At 59.9% G+C, this 20,035-nt stretch overlaps 1 protein-coding gene across 1 annotated transcript in view; it reads right to left on the bottom strand.

Annotated features, from left to right (window-relative positions):
• SH3TC1 (SH3 domain and tetratricopeptide repeats 1) overlaps positions 1–10,706 on the bottom strand; it is a 44,471-nt gene extending 33,765 nt beyond the window's left edge. Inside the window, exon 1 of the mRNA XM_021677621.1 lies at positions 10,686–10,706. The gene's annotated coding sequence lies outside the window, so the exon portion shown is untranslated. The remainder of the gene's footprint in view (positions 1–10,685) is intronic.
• Positions 10,707–20,035: the final 9,329 nt, after the last annotated feature.

Genomic DNA, 20,035 nt, shown 5'->3' with positions numbered 1-20,035 from the left:
GAATGCAGCCCAATTCCACAGCACACCCCAATCCAGGGTCTCGACTGCACAGTGCACCCCAACTCTAGTGTACCCCAATTCTGCAAGTGCACCCCCAAGAGCCTTCCAGAGGAAGAGCATGAGCTTTCTAGGTCAGGGGACTTTCCAAACAAAGGTCCCTCCTGCAGGGTGGGTAGGGGGCAGGCCCACACAGCCCAGTCCTGAGGCCCTGTGGGAGAGCCTGTCACTCCCTGGGCCTCGCTCTGCCCCGTGCAGATGGCAGTCGGATTTGGGGGACTCTAAGTGCCCCCCACACACCTGCAATAGCCCTGGTGCCGGACACGGTTGTTGTAATAAATTCCAATCGCCACTTGCCAAGAAGATGCTAGATCCAGGGGATACAGCCCTCCTGGCGTGAATATTACGGCCATCTGCTGGACCGAGAGGCAGATGGGCGTGGGGGTGGCAGCTGTCCAGGGTCACCCAGCCCAAGGGCAGCGCCACCAGCTGGTGTCTCAGGTCCGCGCTCCCATGGCACCTGCAGACAGGCAACACCTGCACACAGCTGGGGTCTCAGGTGTCCCCGGCGCCAAAGCAGATGCCCTGACTCTCTAAGGCGTGAGACAAGCAGCCAGGGAAACCACAGCCTGACTCCCAGGAGCTCTGGAGGGCACGTCCTGCCCAAGTCTGGGGTTTTCTCAGGAATCAGATCCTTGTGTCTTCCAGCACCAAACCCTGATTTTAATTATTTTCAGGTGGCAATTCAGAGAACAAGAGTTCACCTCTGTCCCTTTTCCCATCACAGGGACCAGAGGATGTTTCACTGAACTGTAAGGGTTGGCGGGTGCTGCCCTGCCGTCCACAGCCAGACTCCGCGTCCTCAGCGCTCTCCCCTCACGCCCACCTCTCCGGCCAGCCTTTCTCTCCGCCCCCCCCCCCCCCCCCCGAGGGCGCTGCATAGGAAGCCGACCAAACCACCCGATGGAGGCGCTTTCCCTGGTGGCAGGCACATTTGAGGAAGACGGATGGCTTCTCAGGACAAATGCAAGAGACACATTTTCCAGCCAGTGTGGATGCCGTGGGCACGACTACCGTCACCTGGGAAAGCACGTGCGTGTGCAGAGGGCCAGGGGCTGACCGCCGCGTACCGGGCGCTGGAGCCCACACTCGGGGGGTGTGCAGGCTGGTGCAGCCCCGGCCAGTGTCTTCCCTGTGGCTTCGGGGAGTCATGCAAGGAAACGGAGGTTTGGAGAGCGACAGGGACAAGGACCCCTGGCAGGGCCTCCTCAAGGCGGGGCCCTGACACTCCACACACCCTTAAACACGCACTGCCGCTCCCTGTCTCCCCAGCGTCCTTTGTGTGGAAGACTGTCAAAGGCTTCCTTCAAGATGAATGTGGCCCCAGGTAGCACTGGGAAGTCCCCAAACCAGTTCTGCGTCCTTCCCTTGGGAAAGTCTACACCTCCGGAGGGGGCCCAGCTGCAGCCCTGAAGCCCCCAGTCAAGCCTTCCGCTGTAACTTCTAGGGCATTCTCAGAAGGTTCAGGGGGCCCCCTCTTCCTCCCTAAATCCAGTCCCTGACAGGCAGAGATTCCCGTCCTCGGAGCCCTGAGGCAGCTCCTGCCAGACCCTAGGACCACAGACATGGACCCGGACCCAGCTTGGGCCCAGACCCTAACCCCAGCTCAGACCTGGACCCGGACTCAGACCTGGACCGGGCTCGGACCCAGACCCCAGCTTGGACCTGGACCCCAGCTCAGACCTGGACCCCGGCTCAGACCTGGACCCTGGACCCCGGCTTGGACCTGGACCCTGGCTCGGACCCTGACCCTGGCTCAGTGGGGACGGAGCCCCAGGCTGCGATCCAGAGGCAGGAGGCAGGGGCTGAAGGTTGCCCTCCACCCTCTGCTTATTTTTTATTTTTTAGCCCAGGGGGCAGATAGCAACCACTGGAGTCAAATGACGACAAAAGGCGATTTTGAATTTGTCGTGTGGTCTTAAAGCATCCCCGAGTGTCTGGGACTGTGATGACCCAGGCCTCCCCCATGCCCAGCTGGGATCACCCGGCAGCCTCCCTAGCACATGGCTCAGCGTCTTGGTGGATCCCATACTCCACCCTGAGATAGCTCTGCTTCCTGGGGTTTGGAGCTCCCCCTGCCACCCACGATCTTGGTCCCACTGTCTCAGCTCTGCCTTCCAGGTCCCCACCCGTGCAGGGCTCACAGACAAGTTGGGGAGACAGACTTAGAAATGGACTGGGATAATCCTTGCAGTGGCAAAGGGAAGCCTAGGATGGAAAGGCGTGGAGGACGAAATCAAGGAAGGCTTCCTAGAGGTGGAGGCCCTTGGGCCGAGTCTCAGAGGAAGAGGGCCTAGGCAAAGAGGGGGGTGTAGAGGTCTTCCCAGGGCCAGGCCCAGACAGAAGGGGACTTAAACCCAGCCTCCACCTAGAAAACCCTAGGCATGCAGCTTTATGGAAGCTCGAGAGGCTGGGTCACACTCTTGCCCTGAGGGTTAATCCACAACAGGCCATAACGCTGAATCTTAGGAATGTGCAGGCCCCTGGGGTGGGTGGGGTAGGGTATGTGACTACTCCCCACTCACCGGGTGCCCTGGGCAGTAGAGACAAGCCAGGGCCACACAGGCAATTCTAGAGCTGGGGTAGCAACGCTTTCTGCAAAGGGCCGTCGGTGGGTCCAGGCCGGGTGATGGTGAACAGATACCAAGTAAGCGGCGGTCACACAAATGGTCAACAAGTAGGTGCTCGGTGTGCTGGTAAAACCTTATTTACAAAACAGACTGGATTTGGCCCTTGAGTGGGTCCTGCTGTAGAGGATGGGTGGGGTGGGGATTCGCGGAAAAGCATCTCAGGATTCCCCCACCCAAGCAGGAAGGAGGCCGCCCAAAGGTGTTCCCTGTCGCAACGGACTGGGATATACAAAGGTTCAAGTGGAGGGTGGAGGCCGACCCTGGCGCCGGGGACAGAAACAGGCTTGAAGCTGGCACAGGATCGAATCCATGGAGTGTGTCCTGCCTCCCTCCAACCCCTGATTACAGCAGTCACTGCACACACAGTTAACCTGTCACGGATTCGCAAGACCCAGCGCTTAGAGCTCGGGAGATGAGCGCCACATAAAGACAGGTGATTGGGTAACAGGCTTACGGACGGGGAACCAAAACGCGGGAAGGGAGGGACCCTCCCCCAGGGTCGCAGGAAAGAGGGTCCCCAGTGTTCGCATGGTCCACGCTAAGCAACACCCCATCGTCTGTCCTGGTGTAAGATGCAGATGTGACCCGGTCTAGTGCCATTTCCCAGACAGGCAAAGGGCAAAGGACCACCGCAGACCTTCCAAGGCACACGTGAACTTTCCTGAGCCCCGCCTGGGTCTGAGGAACCGGGAAGGTGGGGCTGGAGATGTCCGTCCTCAGCATGCCTGGGTCTGAGATGCCACTAGCCTGCAGCCTGGCACCCAGCTGCCCCGGGACACACATAAAGGCCTAGAACAGGGCTGTGCTCAGCAAGGCTCGGCCTGTGTTTGTTATTTTTGGCCTTAGTGGCTGAAACCACCCCAATCAAAAGATGAGCAAAGCTCTAGTCCCCGAGATTTCAGGAACTGCTCTTTGCAAAACAAGGATATTGGGACCAAACAGGCTTATGATGATGGATGGCCACCCCGGGCCAGGTCACAGAGTTGCAGGAAGCTGTCAGCGTTTCCCAAGCTCGGCTGGGACTGAAGACGCCCACACCCCCGCCACGGCCTGGGTCATGGTCATCCGGCCCTGTCAGGGCAGGCGGCGCCCTCAAGCCGGGGACCCACTGACTCGGCGGTCCAGCAGCTCCTCCTTGGCCTGGCAGGGCCGGCCCGAGAGCTGGCCAGGTGCCCGGGCATATCTGCCGGGCAGGCTCCAAACTGTGCTCCTTCATCTGACCTGGCCAGAAACAGAGCTTTCAGAAGAGGGGTGCCCCTTCTCAGCATCCCAAATAAGGCACCTTGGGTCCTCAGAGGAAGCTGGTCAGAAATGCATAAAGGCTGTTTTCATGGCCCTCTCAGGGAGCAAGGCCCTGTGGGCATGTCCTCCTGTCACATCGCAGGGGGGCCCTGCAGGGCCTGCCAGCTCTGAGTAGCCCCCTCCTCTACTAAAGGACAGATGGGGTCCTCAGGAGACATCCAGCCAGGAGTGGCCCAGTCTCAGGAGCACCGTGGTTTCTCCCTTTGTGGGACAGGCACGTCCAACCTCCTGGACCGTTTGGCTGTGAGCCATGGGGTGACCCACAGGGGTTAGCACAGAGGAGACAGGGGTAGAGAGGTCTCGGTCACCCCAGCTTACAGAGGAGACCCCAGAGAAACCCCGATCCCACCGAAGCTCACTCCCCAGAGCACCAACATTCCTGACTCTGGGTGGGCCCCCGGCTGGAATTCTGGGCTGGAATTCTGGACATTCTCTGCAGCCCAGTCACCAGGGGCTGGATCTGGAACCAGGCTTATGCAAACATTAACCGAACCCCAGCCTCCCGGGGCGGGGAAGTCCTCCCAGCCAAGACCATCTCCCTGGAAACCAGGCCCAGGTCAGGGCAGGCGGGTGGGCGGAGAGCTAAGGTGGGAATTTCCGCAGGACTCCCAGAAGTCCCCCTCGGGCTGTGCTGGGACGGGTGAGGGGGACACTGTCAGCCCCCAGGTCACTGAGGGGGTTTAGGGCATGTGTTTGGCTGCTTCCCCTCTCTCGGCTCCCTTCCCGGCAACACCTCCTCATTCCCTCCTCAGCCTCCTCACCCACCCACCACCCCTCAAAACCGGCCTTGTCCACACCAGCTCCCTCGTGTTGCCTCCAGTGGCCCTCTCCTCCCTGTTTCCTCCGCCCAGCTGACCTCAGGCCCCTTCTGAACACCTCGTCCCTCCTCCTGGTGTCCCTCTGCCCGCACTCTCCACCTACACCGGCCCTGTGAGCTCCTGCAGGTCAGGACTTCTAGAACCTTCTGTCTGCACGCATCAGCCCAGGATACCATCTATCTCGGACCTGGGGGCGGAGCTGGAGCCGCAGGGCATTCCCCTTGGCGGGGAACTGGACACCTGCCCCCCGCTACCCACTCCTCCCCCACCTTTCCCCTGAGCCACCGGCACCACCAGCCCCCTCTTCCTGTTGACAACGGAGCCTCCAGCCTCGGCCACACTTGCACGTCCCTCTTCCTGGTCACCTGCTCCGCCGGGCTCTGACCCCCACTCCCCACAGTCTCCCTCAGACACTGCCTCCTTCCAGCCTCCCCAACACCCCCCCACCGAGCCGCACAAGCCGGCCCTTCCCCAGCACCGGAGTGCCCTGAACCCGTGGGCACTGGAACTGGGGTCTCCGAATACACCGTCACTTGGTTAGCACACAAGGACCCACGACGGGAGCGCCTCCAGGCCCAGAAGGACCTACGTGCGTGTGTGTGTTAAATGACAGACACAGTACCAGCAGAGGGGGCAGGGGGGGCCCAGGCCCCGCAGGACACGGAACACCTGCCACCTGATGCGGTAAGTCGGACAGACGCTGACCTTTTCCGGCCGCCCACCCTCCGGTGGCTGGCCTTCTTCCCGGCTCTCCCGGGAGGCCACTGGGCCGGAGGGAAGCACGCGGGCCTGGAGCCGGGCGTGAGTGCCAGTGAGCTCCCAGGCCTCAGAGACCCGATGTGCGTGTGAAGGCGCCTGGCAGGGCCGGGACGCAGCACTCCTGCCCTCTGACCCATGTCAGAGAGGCGGGGTCAGGGTCGCAGCCCCCTCCCCACGGCCCCCCGATGCCCCCGAGCCGCTGCCCCTCACCGACCACACCCGCGCCCTTCCCAGGCCAGCAGCGAGGACTCACAGGCCGCGACACTGCTCTGGCAGCAGCCCGGGTACTCCCCTGACTCGCTGCGCAATGGGCACGGCCTCCACCTCGCTCTCCCTGGCAGGGCCTTCCTGGGTTCACAGAGGGCAGCCCTGGGGCCCAGCCACCCCGCACGCCCGTCCCGCGGGCTCCCATGCTGGCCACGTGCTACGGCACAGGGGTGCTGAAGAGCGAAATGCGGGTGCTCTAGCCTCCCCTGGCGTGCAGAGAGGCTGGCACAAAGGAGAGCACCTACTGTCATTGCTGTTCAATGCGGGCAGGGGTCGGGGGCCGGCAGCATTGCCCAGCCCAAACCCGCCAGCCCTGCTCTGCGCCCAGCCCAGTCCGGGGCACCGGGGCACGGATGCGTCAGACGGCCTGCCCTCCGGAGTAAGCACAGCCCAGGAAACGGACGGAAACCAGATGGCACAGCTGGGGCCAGCATGACAGAGGACGCGGAGAGAGCCCGGGGCCACCAGACAGCGGGGATCCTGCCTGCAGACAGCTGGGGAGGCTGCCTGGAGGAGGGGCTCCAAGCCAGGCCCCGGCAGGTGAGATGCACTCCCCTCTGGGATAAACACCAAGCCCAGCACCTTGTAGCACCATCTTGTAGGAGGTGGGGAGGGAGGGAGGGATGGACAAGGGACAGATAGACGGATAGATCCCCACAATGACGGGACACAGGAGCCAGTGAAGAGCTCCCAATGGCCAAAGCTAGACCCTCGGAGCACCAAAATAAAGTAGTATTAAGTTGTAACCTGAAATACAGAAGAAATACCCAGAAGCCCACACTAATGTGAGTAAGTGATTGAATACCTAAGTAAATGGAGAAGACACAGATATTCCCTGGGGTAGAATTCCAGCTAATGCGTGTAGCCCCTCCATCCCCCGGCCGGGCGCACAATCCCCCACCCCCGGAGCGCCGTGTGGAAATGCAGGAAAGCACCGCTCTCCATGGGGCCCCACAAACACCACGGCGATCAAGGCGGACGCCAGCGGGGCAGGCCCTGTCCCTGCCGGGATGTGGTAAGGGCAGCGCCTCACCCCATGCTCTTCCTCCCCAAACTAAAACCCGGTGTCCGCACGAGAAAGGCATCAGACAAACACAAACCGAGTGTGTAACGGGTCGGGGAGGGCGGCCGGGGTGGCAGGTGAGGAGATGAACGCGTCACACTCCTGCGCCAACACCGACCCGTCCTTATTCACTAAGGTCCACGCTTCGTGCAAGTGCGTCCGTGTTTCCCTGATGTCCTGTCTGTCCCCGGAGCCACAGAGGGCAGCACCTCATTTGAATGTCCTTGGTTTTGGGGACCTTACTTTTGAGGAGGACGGGCAGGTCCGTGTGGGGAGAACGTTCTTCAGTCGGGATTTGTCTGGTGTTTCCCCAGCCCCTTTTCCTTCAAATTTTCAACAAACAAAATGTATTGCTGGTTTTGGCTCGGAGCTGGGCTGGGCCTCGGTCCCCTCCCCGTGGCTGTTTTTAGTGGAACGGCCCCTGAGAAGCTGGCCCCAGTCAACGCTGGCCCTACTCCGTGCCAGAGAGGACCCAGTACTCTACCGAGAAGGAATGAGGACCCAGAGCAGGCAGCTCCTACCTGCCTGATATCTTAAAAGAGGTGAAATCATGTTCAATCTCCCCCCAGCGAGAAGTGCAGAATGATCCCCAGGGCCTCTGTCACCTCCCGGGTCAGCAGCACCCAGCATTGGTCAGCACACTCGTGGAGGACCGCGGAGGGCAGGTGCAGGGGCCAACCTGAGGGCAGCTGAGCCACCAGCACCTAAAAAACCACATCCTTGACCCGCGGCCCCCCCTCCAGAGCACACGACCACCCGCGCCACAAGGTTGTCGGAGCTCCTCCTAACAGCAGCTCCTTGGAAGGAGCCCAGCTGTCAAGCTCGTGAGGCTCCAGCCAGTACCTGGGGGCCCACACTGGTTGGCCTTCACGAAGGGCCACAAACGAGCAGGGGGCTGAGCAGGTGCAGCATGGGCATTTTGCAGGGTGGTGAACCGGTCACGAGAGCCGTGGCGGCGGCTGCATGACATCACGCGTTTGTCAAGGAATGCGACAGTGTGCCCAGGACCTGCAGGAGGAGGTCAGGGGACACCAGGATGGAAGCAGTGTGACCCAACAGGGACCGTGTTACCCACGCCTGAGCCAACCTCACTGAAGGTGGCAGTGGGCACGCCAGACCGAAGCCCAAAGGAGTCATGTGTTCCCACTGGGCTCCAGCTGGTCACACTGCTCCCCACGAGGCAAGGGGACAAATTCTTATACTTCCGCACATGTGCAGAGCAGGGGGAGTTTGAACAATAGAGTAGACGGACGGTAGATGGTGAAAGCCAGGTTTCTCACTGCAGGAGTGAATGAAGGAGAGGGGCCAGGACGGTCCCCGTGGGGATGGATGGTCTCAGTTAATGGAGACATATTTTACCTACAGAAGTACTTAGATCCACGTGCATACCCCGGTTAGATGCACGCATGCACTAACTTAGAGATACACATACACATACACATACACACACAGGTTAGTGTACTCACACTTGCAGATCTGCGTCCAAAAGACCCAGGCACACTCAAGAGTGCAGACAGATCTTGCTTTCTAAGACCATTCTCTGACTAAAGGAATCAGGACCCTTGGAGAAATGGCTGATTCCAAGACCAGGCAGGCAAAGGTACAGGATGGGCCTGGCTTGTGGCACCAGCAAGGAAGGAGGTGAATGATGAATGAATGAGTGAATGAATGAATGAAATCTCACATGATGGGGTGAGTCAAAGGACAGAGCAGCCAAGTGAAAGAGCTCCCAATGGCCAAAGCTAGAAAAATTTGAGCAATGAAATTAATTAGTATTAGATTACACCCCAAAGTATAAAATTAGTATGTGAGTCTATCCAACATAAATAAATGAGCAAATGAATGAATGAGGGAGAAGGGACAGATCTCCCGAGCAGGAGAGCTCCCAGTGACTTATGTGGATGTGCCACCCTCCAGGAGGGAACCCACGCCACCCCCCTCCAGTCCCCAGGCGTGCACGGTGCATGGCCTGCTCAGGGCACAGCCTGGGAGGGCCAGGAGGGGGGCTGGCTGTGTGCTCAGGAAACCTGGCAAACCCCACCTCGGCCAGGGGGTCAAGGTCACCATCCCAGTGACCGGTCCCGTCGATGGCAGGTGCCCTTGACCTGATGGGATGGGCGGGCACTGCGCCCCCAGGGTCTTCCTCCCTAGAACCCACGATCCCCGTCTGATCACGAGAAATAATCAGACCAGTCCTCACGGAGGGACGCCGCGCAGAACACCTGCCCAGGACTCCTCACGAAAATCATGGCAAATCAGGGAAGTCTGAGAAGCCGTCGCAGCCCAGAGACGCCTGGGGAGACGGGAAGACGTGTCACGTGATGTCCCGGACGGGCTCCTGGGATGGGGGAGGGACATTGGGTGAAGACTAAAGGAATCTGAACCAAGTGTGGGCTTTACTTAAGAATAATGGATGAATATTGGTTCCTCAGTTGTGACGAATGTACCCATCTAATGTAAGATGTCAGTAGTCAGGGAGACCGGGTGGGAGGGCTTATGAGAACTCTGTGCTATCTTGGCAATTGTTTTGTAAATCTAGAGCTGTTCTAAAAAATCAAAAAGTCCCAGCAAGCTGGAACACACACAAGGTGTGTGGACAGAGAACCATTACGGCTGAAGACTCGGCAGGTGCAGCCAGGCCTGGAGCCGCCGGCCGAGGGCGAAGTCCCAGGTCTGCTGGCTGTGGCCAGCCCGGGAGCCTCGCTCAGCAGGGCTAGGAGGACGCGAGGGGCAGAGCCAAAGCACCGGGGCCACCCGGGCAGGCCTTGGGAAGACCATTCTAGTCCAGCGCTACCCTCGGGCAGATTGTGCTGCCCACAGCCTGGGGCCTCTGTAAATCAAGGACAAGGACCCCTCCGCGGGCCCCATGAGAGTCCTGCAACCACTGCGGAGGGGGGCGGTCATGAGGCTCCTCGTGCACGTGCAGAAACTGAGGTGCAGACAGGAGTAGCACCTGGCCCGGGCTCACAGAGAGGCCCCTCACTCCGGGCAGCCTGTGCAAACTCCCCCGCGGGGTCTCCGGAAGGTGAGGACAGAGCCTCTCCTCTGTCCCTTCCACATCAGGCCCCGCCCCTCTCCTGCTGCCCCTTCGCTGTTCCCTGAAGGAAGGAGCGGCCGTCCCTGGGGCTGCAGGGACTTTGGCCCCTGGGGGCTGGAGGAAGAGGGGAGCAGAGAGCCCCGTGTTGAAGTCCACAGAGGGGCAGGGCAGCACTGAGGCGAGGGAAGGCCAGGACCTTGGCCCCCGCCGCCAGCCCAGGGCTCCTGCTCTGCTCCACTGGTCATCAGCACCGGAGAGCGGCCGTTGACCAAGTGTGGACCCGTGCTGGGCCCCTGGGACGCTCTCACCCTACAGACAGGGAAACTGAGGTGCAGAGGGGCAGAATCACTTGCCCCCAGGGGCTCAGCCAGGATCAGAACCCCTGGGGCTACTGCCTCCTGAGTGCCGCAGAGGCCCCCACCTGTGGGGAGGCATATCCCCCCCTCACAGTGGCCACCGTGAGGACATCCAGCTTCACCCGCCCGGCTCTCCGCCCCTCTCTCGGACGTGGGGACACCAGGCTGGCCCTTCCTGGGCCGCCTGAATCCCAGGCTGAGCAGGCTGCTCTCGGGCTGCACCCCCCCACGCACACCCTCCCCGGCCCCACCTGTGGGTGACCCTGAGCGCCGGACTGGGGGCTGCAGTGTAGGGGCAGCTCCTCCTGGTGCGGATCCAGCCCAGGGGCCTAGAACTTACCCTGCCAGGGAGCAGACCAGCCGAGGAAGGGAGGGAGGCTCCCTGTGGCCCCTCACCTGTGGCTGACACCACACCGCAGCTGTCCGGGCCTCTCGGGAAGGTCTGCCACTTGGCGCCGGCCGGGGCAGGAAGGCGCACGTTTTCAGCCAGCCAGGCCCTCCAGGCTCGAGTCAGGTGGCCGGAGCAGTCCGCCCAGGTCATTGGTCGTGCCCACAGCTACGGCCCGCCCTGCCTGGAAGGGGCCCAGTCTCCTCCCTGACCTTCCTCCTCCTTATCTGTATCGGAAGTCCCGGGTCAGCATTCCCGAGCTGGGAGGGGGGGAACAGCCTGCCAGGAATTGCAGGATCCCAGAGGCTCTCAGACCCCCGCTGCGGTGCAGGCACTTTGGGGTGCCCCAGGGAGGAGGGAGGCTGGGAGGGCCCCTCCTTCGCTGGGCCTAGGAGAGCTCCCCACTCACGGGGTCCTGGTTTCTGTAGCTGGGCCTGGGGGCAACTGGCTGGGGAACTCAGCACTTACTGAGCACCTACTGTGTGCCGGGCCCAGTGGGTCAGTGAAGACGGGCAGGGTCTCCCGTGACCCATATTTGCTTGTGATAAGTCACCTGGGCTGTCCTTAAAATTAGATTGTAGACTCCAAACCCGCCATGTCAGGATCTCCCAGGTCAGGCCCAGAAATCTGGATTTTTTAACAAGTTCCCAAGCAACCCTGGTCCTCAGGCAAGTCTGAGCAGCACCCCGGTCCCAAAGGGCATGTCTTCCTTCAGATAATCAGGCAGGTGCGCAGAGTCACCTCCCCCCCCAACCCCCCCACCAGGGCCATTCCCTCCTCAGGTGGCAACTTTCTTAACCTTTCTGTGCTTCCTGTCCCGTCCTTGAGACGGAAGGAGGCAGACACTCGCCCTAGCCCATCAGTGTTAGCGGGTTAGCGAGTGTGGGGGGCCCAAGCCAGTGCCCGCGAGCACCCTGATGTGTATTTTTACACAGGCATCCTGAGACTGACTCTCAGCCACAGGGGGTGATTTGTGCTGGGGGCTGCACCGCTGGCTCAGTCGGGAGGCAGGGCATGCCGGGCCTCGGGGCTGGGCGCCTGGCTCCCGTTCCCTGGGCCGATGGGCTTCTTCAGGTGGAACAGCCCCGACACCATCCTCCATCTAGAGACATGGGCTAGCTTTCCCCAGAGCCTCACACGCTTGCCGTGTGTCCCGCACGCTCCCAGGACGTGGCTTCTTCCAGGGAGGAGGGGGGCCTTGGAGCTCCCACTCCCCTGCGCTGAGCATCACCCACCACTAGCTGCCCTCAGCACGCACAGCCTACAGACTCTTCTGAATCCCTTTCAACAATTCAAGGGGTAGAGATTCCACAAGTAAGCCAGACATCCAGCTCTTCTGGAAAATCCAGGAGCCTGGCTACATGGGGCAGCATTCCCACCCGGCCCACTTGTGGGTGGGGGGAGCTCTCCGATGCCCACGGCCACACCGGCGGTTCCACGGGCTCACTAGTGGGTGCCCTGCAGGGACGGAGCCAGTTCCCATGCGTCGTGGGGCTCCCAGGGACTCTCCAAGCTCTTGGACAGTGCCGCAGGCCTGGGCTGACCTCCAGGGCCCCGCCCAGTGCCCAGGGCAGTGTGCTGGTCACTAACTGGGGGCTTCAAGGTGGTTAGGTCGAGGGCCTTGCAGGGGGCCCCACACACTCAGGCTTCCCCTGCACCTTTGATTTCAAAGGCTTTGACCAGCCGGCCAGGTCTGTAGTGGCCTGCTCCCAGGTGGGACGACAAAGGCCCCAGGCCCCACAGCCCTGTGGACACAGTCTGATCCTGAGAGTCCCCAGGCTGGGGCTCTACTGTGGGATTTCCCACCGCTGGAGACTTGGGGTCTAGAAGCTCTGCTCCCCCAGCCTGGCAGTTTCTCTCATGGGATCGAGCTGGGTGAGGGCCCCTGTGTTTTTAATCCCAGCTCCATTGCAGACCATACGCACCTGTCTCTGGGCCTCAGTTTCTCAGTTTCCCTGTGCTGAGAGCTCTGTGGGTCACGGTTATGGAGCCGTGGCTCCCCCAGCTGCCAGACCGCAGGGATCACGGCTCCCCCGCATCCCCGTGCATGGCCCTGAGAATTCTCTCAGTGATACAGCCCTCCCACACTGCCATCTCTAACCTAATGTCGATGGGCTAAGAATCAGTACGGGAAGCCCCAGGGTTTCCTTGACGTGGGTGAGTGGGAAGTGGTCTCTCCACGGAGCCCAGAATTCACTGAAAAACAAGGCACCTAAGTCCTAAATGTATTGTCTTCATCTTTTAGAGACCCTATTAGAAATCTTGCTTTAAAAAAAATAAAATAAAATAAAGCCAAGTGCACCTTCCTTTCAGCAGCGTGACCCAAAAGGGCTGGCCTGGCCACCCGTCACCCGAGGGGACACGACTGGACCGGGCCGCTTCCCAGACAAGGTTCGTGCCGCGTGGGGGAGCCTTGAGGGCACGCACGGCCATGTCTGAGTGAAGAGGACCCACAGAGGCTAGGAGATCCCAGAACATAAGCATGTGTGTGGAGAAAGGACCGTTGGGTCTGTTCCCTTCTGGGATACACAGTGTTGCCTGCGACCGGAGTGAGACGTGAACAGGCCCGGGACCAGGGATGACATGGGTGCCCCCAGCAGCCGCCATCCCAGCTCTGCACTTGAAAGGGGGTCACGCACACCCCACGGCCATGGACTTGAGCTTGTTTCTTTGACTGGGCCACGGGGCTGTCCTCACCCCATTCCTGCGAGGTGGCCAGGACTCCCTCCGGGGCTGTGGCCCCAGAATGGGGGCGGAGGGAGGTGCTGGGTCGTGACAGGACCGTGGCTGAGCACGTGAAGATATTCTCAACATAGCCCCCAGGGCGGGGTGGGGATTCCACACACCACAGACCGGAGCTTTTGAACATGTTTAGAGAAGCAAAATCAAAGGGGGGAAAGAAACGTTCACTGTGGCCATCAAAGTGACGGCGTCAGCGACAAACCGTTCATGACGCTCCATGGGTTCTGTGGATCGCTCTCATAACCTGCAGGTGATATTTCTGTAATCAGAAAAAATGCCATCAGTGTGATAATAAAAACCATCTTTTGGATGCAAGTTTATGAACGAAGGCTTTTCTGAGCAAGTCTATGAGCTCCAGGATTGGCAGCAGGCCCTTGAAATTCGGGCTCCTGGAGCTGGTGGTGCCAGTGATCCCAGGTTCGAGACCCCCTGACGCCCCCTCCCCCCAGATGTTGGTTCCTTCACGTGTCACCAGCCTGTGGTGTGTCTGCCCACAAGCCCCCATTATTAACAAGCCCACGGATGAGCCCAGGGAGCTTGGGGGGGTGGTTCCCTCATTGCATGGCTTTGAGCAAGTCCCCCCCAGAACTGGGCCTCGGTTTCCCCCATCCAGACGGAGGCATCAGGCCAGCTCCCTGCAGGTCCAAACCTGGAGGGGCGGCTCCCGCCCACCACTGCCCTCTAGTGGAAAAGCAGAAGCCAGAGCCCAAAGGCCACCTTGATCACTGGCTCTGGGTCCCGGTGGGTCTCCCCCCAGGGGGCTGCCCGAGGCCCTGTGGTTATAATCGTTCTTCCATAGATGAGAGCCATGGCTAACCCAGCAAGCGGTGAGCTGGGGTCCGCCTGGCTCTCTCCCCACGCTGGGTCCCCTACTCAGTCACGCAACGGCACGGCTAACTTAATGATGGATGAGGTGGATACGGCTCGCTTGCAGTGACCTGGCGTGGTCCTCAGCCTGCGCCCGCTGTAGTTACTGCTCACGTGGGTCACCTCACCTGACCACACAGTCCCCCTGGAGGTGGGCTTCTGGCCTCACCCTCCTAAGAGTGAGGAGCAGAGAGGGGGTGCAACGAGCCCAAGCTCCCAGCTGGTGAGAGGGGCCAGCACCCAGACGGCCAGGGCCACCAGCCCCACCGGCAGGACGTGGGGCCAGCCACAAAAGGGCTTGTGCCCGTGGTGTGCTTTTTAGGATGACAGGGTCGTCGACTGACTGCATCAAGGTGAGGGCCCTGCACTAGCTCTCAGCGGGTGGAGACAGGCGAGGGAGTGATGGGGAAGAGAGAGGAGGGGCTTTCAGCCAGCAGATCTGGCTCGAGTCCCGCCAGCATCAGGTGCCAGGCTGATGTCCCCTCCTGGCCTAAGGGACATGTGTGAAGTCAGGGCAGGAACCGGCCACGCCAGGCCGTGCCAGGACTGAGCAGATCGACATCTGTGCAGTGGTGGCACCTGCCATCAGAGGCAGAGCAGGTGTCCTTCCCACCTGGATAGCACGAGCCACCCCTTGGCTGCACCCACCTTGCAGAGGAGGTGGGGTGGGGGTGGAAATAAGTGAATGCACCTGCCTCTGACCCTTTAGGCTGTATCTTCTTGAGTCAGACCCTTAACCCCATTAAGCTTCTGTTTTTTATCTAAAAAATGGGGCTCATGCATGAGCCAGCTCAGAAGCGATCTCCCCTGGTGAACCTCGGAGGGGACCACAGCCCCAGTGACGGCCTGACTGCAGCCCCACAGGAGCGCTCGAGCCACAGAAACTGTGGTAAACGTGTGTTTCATAAGCCACAAAAATCACAGCGCCCCCCCCCCCCCATACCCTGGAAGGGTGCTTAAATGCGGGAAGGCACAGGAAGTGGTTTAGACCACGGCGGTGGCACCACTGGTCTCTGTGCATCTATTGACTCAGCTACGTGCCGGCTTCCAGTTGGCCCCGGGGGAGGGCACAGCCTCCCCGTGCCTCGGTTTTCTCATCTGTGAAATGGAACCAGCAACCTCAGGGCTGCCGACAGGGTGAACAGAGCAGGGCACAGGCAATGCCCATGGTGGTGGTGGGGGGCGCTCGCTGCTCTGGGGCCTCATCACTGTCTGCTCCCTTCCCCCTGTCGCCCTGGAAAGTCAGCTCCTCCTTTGAAGAAAGAAACAGGACGGCCACAGGTCTGTTTGCCCCTGGGTAAAGCAAATGAGAAATGGGACCTGATTTTCTGGAAGGACGAGGAAGAGAGTGACCTCATAAATGCTCTGGCAGGCCCCCTCGGTCCTTACAGTCCACTAAAAAAACACCTCGGAGTAGAAATCCCTTGATCTTGGTGGTGTTCCCGGCTCTGCTGATGGCTGGCTATGCGACCTCGGGCAGGGTGCTCACCCTCTCTGAGCCTGGGTGTCCCCAGCTCTGTCCTAGTTCTCTCCTCCCCACCCCCGCCTGCCCCTGCGAGTCTACCTGGGAGCCCTCGGGCCCCTCATCTGTCTGCTCACCTGAGTCCCAGACTTTAAATCAATCAATCAATTATATAAAATCAATTATATAAAACTTGTAGGTCCTGCTCATCAGGGCAGGTCCTGCCTGATTGCTCAGCCTCCTGCAGCTTTCCCTTCTTCTATCTTATTCCCCCTCAACCGCACTGTTATCATCTCCGTTTTATGGATGAGTAAACTGAGGCTTTGAAGGATCAGGAGGCTCATCTGGGTCACACAGCACAGCTGGGGCCCTGGGGGGGCTGAGCCCGGGTCTCTGGCGCTCCCAAGTGCTGCCTCTTCCAGGGACTCAGGAAACCCAGCACAGCGAGGCCACAGGTGAGGCGGGGGCCCGGGAGACCCCGAGAAAGGCAGGGGAGAGAAGAGTGCCTGGGGCATGCTGGCCGCTCTCCCTCGCTCTGGTCTGAATGCCTGAGCCACCTTCGCCAGGCCTCCTGGGACCTCTACTCTCCACCTTAAGCTCCGAGGGGGCAGGCATGGCCCCCTTGGCTCTGGGCAGCTGTGGGCAGCTCCGGTCCCAGCCGGTAAGCTCTGCGGCAGAAGCCCCTGGTCAATGAGCCACCGGGAGGGACTTCTCAGGAGGGACAGACACAAGCAGGCAGGCGCTTCCGCTCTCCGCCGACTGTCACGCGGAGGATGGGCAGGACCACAGACGCCATGTGCGCCTTGCCTGTGCCAGGCCCTGTGGGGCACCAGGGTGGGCCTGGGTCTCTGGCGCCGGCGCTGTCACCTCCAGAGATGCGACCCCGGGAAGGCCCCTGCCTCCACCAGCCTCAGTTTGTTTGCCTGTGCACCGGGCTCATCACACATAGTGCAGGAATATAAATCAAGGATGTGTGCCCAGCGCAGGGAGCGCGCCTGTTTGCTGTCGTTTTCATTACTTTTACAAATTTTACATACAGAAAACAATTCCTTTGCTTCGGTGTACAGTTGTATGAATTTTTACACCACGTGACCACCCCACAAAATCCAAAGTGACTCCATCACCTCTCCAAACCAGGTTCTTCAACCATGGGCTTAGTGTCCGTGCCGGGAGGCGGGCAGCCGTGGCCGGGCCTACACCGCCGGGCAGGTCCATGCGGCCTGCAGGCCATAGGCCGTGCTGATCCATCCGACTCCGGGGTGCGCGATGAGGACCCTCCTTCACCAACCATAGCTGGTCTCCTTCATGTCCCAGGCCCGTGTCTTCAAGAGCGAGGGCCCTGCTAAGTCAGTCAAATTCCTCGTACTCCCGGCGCCCAGGTGATGTCTGCCCCCGTCCTGCCTCCAGCAAGGAGCCTATCAGGTCCCTCCACCCACAACCCCACCCCCCATGGCTGCTCTCAGCACTGCCCACCGCAGAACCCTCCCCTCGGATCCGAGCCCGGTGCTGACCCTCTCTCTGTCTCTCAGTCCCTTTGTCTCTCTGGCTCTCTCACTGTCTCTCTGTCTCTGTCTCTGTTTCTGTGTCTCTATCTGTGTCTGTCTCTCTGTCCCTTTGTCTCTCTGTCTCTGTGTCTGTGTCTCTGTCTCTCTCACTCTCTGTCCCTTTGTCTCTCTGTCTGTCTCTCTGTCTCTGTGTCTCTCTGTATGTCTCTCTCTGTCTCTCTCTGTGTGTCTCTCTCATTCTGTCTCTTGTTATCTCTCTCACTGTCTCTCTCACTCTCTCTGTCTCTCTCTCCGTGTCTCTCACTCTGTCCCTCTCTCTGTCCCTCTGTCTCTCTTTGTGTCTGTCTCTGTCTCTCACTGTCTCTGTCTCTCTTTGTGTCTCTCACTCTGTCTCTGTCTCTCTCTGCATCTGTCTCACTCTGTCTCTGTGTCTCTCTGTCCCTCTCTGTCCCCGTCTCTCACCGTCTCTGTCTCTCTCACTCTGTGTCTCTCATTGTCTCTGTCTCTCTCTGTGTGTCTCTCTGTCTCTCTTCATCTCTCTCCCACTGAGTGCAAGAAGCAGAGGGCTTGCTGTTTAGAGGAGAGGTGGGGTTACACACTATCAGCAGCAGGTTCCCAAGCCTCCCCCATTCTTCCCATCCCTCCCTCCCAACAGCCTGCCGTGGGCCCGGGAACAAGCAGGAGCGATGACGCAGATGCAGAATTCAAACGTCCCCAGAGCAGCGATTCGGGAGGCTCCGCACACCCGCCGCCTGCCACTGCTGCAGGTGCCCGAGGCCGCGGTGGGCGCCCACCTCCCTCCCCCCGGCCACCGCGGGCTCCACGCCCTCTCGGCCCGACTCCCCTGCAGCCCTATTGCCCACCCCGACTCACCGCCGTCCCTGGGCACGGGAGAACCGTGAGACGCCCCAGTGATGCCATCCTTGCCCTCTGGACCGCGCGGGGCATCCCTGGCTCCTCAGGACGAGGCGCTCCCACCCCGATGAGAGGAACTGCCTGCCGTCTGTCTGTCGGCGGGAGGTGCTCACTAGCAGTCCATGTCAACCTCAACAGGCCTTTTGCTCTGATCCCCGGTGGAAGCGTCACCACCCCCTCTGCCCCCCTGGACCAGGACGGCCGGTCCAGCCGAGACCGCAGAGCCGGCAGCACGCACTCTACACGCAGGTCCCCGAGAATGAGGGGCAGGGGCTGGTCACGCTTTCATCCTCGGTCTCCAGCCCCATGCGCTGCCTGTCGGTTCAGGGCACATACTGCATCCTGGGAAAAGGGAAACACAGTGGACGGTCCCACACCGAGGCTTGGATGGGTCATTCTATCAGCTGCAGCTTCCCGGAGATGTAGTTAGTGGCAGAAAAAGCGGATCCTAAGCCTAGGGTTCAGTGTCACACCTTCCTTGCTGCAAGATGGGACTCTTGGTCTGAGCTCTTCCTCAGGAGCCTACATGGACAATGTGGTCAATTATTCATAAATGGAACGCTGACTCTGGTCCGTATGATTTTCTACCCACCGCCTTGGGCGGAGAACTGGGCACCCAGGGAGCACCCATGTAGCACAAATCTCCGTTCTTTTCTCAGTGGGTTCAATTCTAAGGGGTTTCCCTGACATATGGGGGGATAGCCTTTTCTCCCTGAGTCTTGTCTGGAGTAGAGTCGAGAGGTGTCACTTTTCTTTCCAGCTCTGACAAGGGGTCAGGTAAGCCAGAGGCTCTCCGGAATTCCCGAAGCATGGCAGCCAGACCATTGGGCAGGTGAGCGGTGAGGGCCTCCCCGACGATTCTGCCACTTAAGTCAGAACCAATCCAAACACTGTGCCATCTGGAGCAAGATCCTGTCACCATTCTAAACCTGTTTATTTCAGTGATATCACAAACACTGATGATTTAGGGCCTTGGAGATATTATAAACAACAACAAACTCAAATCTAAGTAGCGCAAACGAAAAGGTCTTCCTTGGCTCTTGGACCTGGATTCCAGAGGTAGGTGGGCCTCAGGATTGACTTGATCCAGGAACTCTGGTCCCACTTCTCCACAGTTGCCTCTGGCTGACTTCCCTTGTGGGGACAGAATTGAAACAGCTGTCACTGGTGCACATCTACCACCACAATATCCGGACCAGGAGAGAGGGGGTCTTCGGGAGCTCTGTCCTTAAGGTCAGGAACATCTTTTCCTCCATTCCTCAACAAGGCACTGCTCGCCCACCAGGGATCTGATATGGGTCATGTGCCATTCCTACAGAAAGTCCAGTGTCCAGGGAGTGCTGGGTGCTGATTGGTGTAGCTGATCTTCGTCAATCTTAGACCCTTCGGAACCTTCTGAGCAGGGGCCAGCTGCTGGGAAGTCCGTGGGCTGCGTGGGGGAGGAATGGTGTCCTCTGAACAGAAATTCGGGCACTGTGAGAGAGCAGGAGCAAGGGGAAGAGTAGTTAGATAAACCGCAGTCAGGAAACAGAGACTAAGGAGCTCCCGACGGACTGTTGCTCTCTCTGCATGAGCACAGGCTTCATTAGATCACGATCACAAACTGACCTCAACCACCGGTAAGGGGTGGGGTATGGTTAAAGACCTTGCATGAAATTGTCCTTTCCTTTCCGTCCCTTCATGTTGGCCGAAGGCTAAAGGCGCCTGGGTGCTCTTTGCTGGGGCATTGTCTGTCCCCCTCTGTGGGCTGCAGGAAAAGCTGGGAGGGCAGGAATTCAGGGCTCCCTGCTGGTGTGCCTGCAATATGAGGACTCCCCCACGAGGGTAGGGGGGAGTGGGCAAACAGACCGATGGGCCTCGAAACAGT

Source organism: Neomonachus schauinslandi, chromosome 2 (genome assembly GCF_002201575.2).
Source record: "Neomonachus schauinslandi chromosome 2, ASM220157v2, whole genome shotgun sequence".
Taxonomy (NCBI): Eukaryota; Metazoa; Chordata; class Mammalia; order Carnivora; family Phocidae; genus Neomonachus; species Neomonachus schauinslandi.
Note: the sequence above shows the minus strand (reverse complement) of the source record. Positions and strands in the feature narration are given on the sequence as shown.